Source organism: Protopterus annectens, chromosome 1.part1, assembly GCF_019279795.1.
Source record: "Protopterus annectens isolate FY-2018-M chromosome 1.part1, PAN1.0, whole genome shotgun sequence".
NCBI classification, from domain to species: Eukaryota; Metazoa; Chordata; order Ceratodontiformes; family Protopteridae; genus Protopterus; species Protopterus annectens.
The window spans coordinates 1,288,422,105-1,288,423,145 of record NC_056726.1 but is presented as its reverse complement, the minus strand read 5'-3'; the positions used below and the strand labels follow the sequence as shown (position 1 = coordinate 1,288,423,145).

At 44.0% G+C, this 1,041-nt stretch overlaps 1 non-coding gene across 1 annotated transcript; it reads right to left on the bottom strand.

Moving 5' to 3' along the window:
- Positions 1 to 539: 539 nt before the first annotated feature.
- Positions 540 to 621, bottom strand: TRNAS-UGA. Its single transcript has one exon. It is a non-coding gene; the product is annotated as a tRNA-Ser (tRNA).
- Positions 622 to 1,041: the final 420 nt, after the last annotated feature.

Sequence of the window (1,041 nt, the reverse complement as noted above, 5' to 3'; positions counted from 1 at the left end):
GACAGGCAGCTAACAGTAACCTTCTACTTGTTCAGCCTACTGAGTGGAATGTCAGTATGCCTGACTATAGAGTCACCTATTACTAGTGTGTTGGGTATGTTATTTTGCATTAAGGGCTGTGATTGTGTGGCACACTGGTTATGTGAAGTATGTGTTTCATGGTTTGTGTTGGGGGGTGGAGGTTGCTTGGATGTCTGCTTTCGAGATCTCTGTTGCTTTTGCAGATTTTTATTTAGAGCCTCTGAGTATGTTTTCATGCATTTATGTGTGTATTTTGCCAGTGCTGGTTTCATAGGTCTATGTGAGACTGGTGGTGTGATGCAAGTCATTCCCTTCTCCTCTTGACTGCCTGGTCCAGTCTTGGGTTGATAGGTTCATAGATGATAGGTTCATAGATTAGTACTAGGTAACTGCCCTTGTGAGCCATTTTAAGCCCAGCCAATTATCCCTTGTGAGACTCAAATCCTGCACCTTGTGTTTGTAAGGCAAACACCTTAACCATTAGGTCGCCCTCCCAACATTGTTTTAAACAATACCAATGTAACTGACAGGATTTGAACCTGTGCGGGGAAACCCCAATGGATTTCAAGTCCATTGCCTTAACCACTCGGCCACGATTACAAGAGCTTAGCCTCCAGTTTGGCTGTATAATTGCATCTCTCACATGTATTAGTGTTTGGTAGAAGAAGGAGATGGTTGTCTGTGTACATGAGGCAATTGTAACATTGCCTCAAAATGCCCAGATTCACCAGTTGGACTGGAGTACACCTGAAACTGCCTTTTGGACATGCCTGGATAGGTATAGTGAACTGTTTCACTTATTGGCTGGTAAGGTCGAATAGAGACCCTTGTCCTTCTCTACAGTATAGGGGGGGGGGTCTAGTGCTAAGGTTTATTAGTGCTTGCTATGAGTTTTGAGCAAGTGCCGGTATGAGAAGTGAATGGTTTGAGTGCTTAAGTTGAAAGTTTGTCTAGTTCCAAGTGAAAAACTGAACAGTAGACTTTGTGGAGCCGGGAATACTTATACCCTAGCTGCCCGGC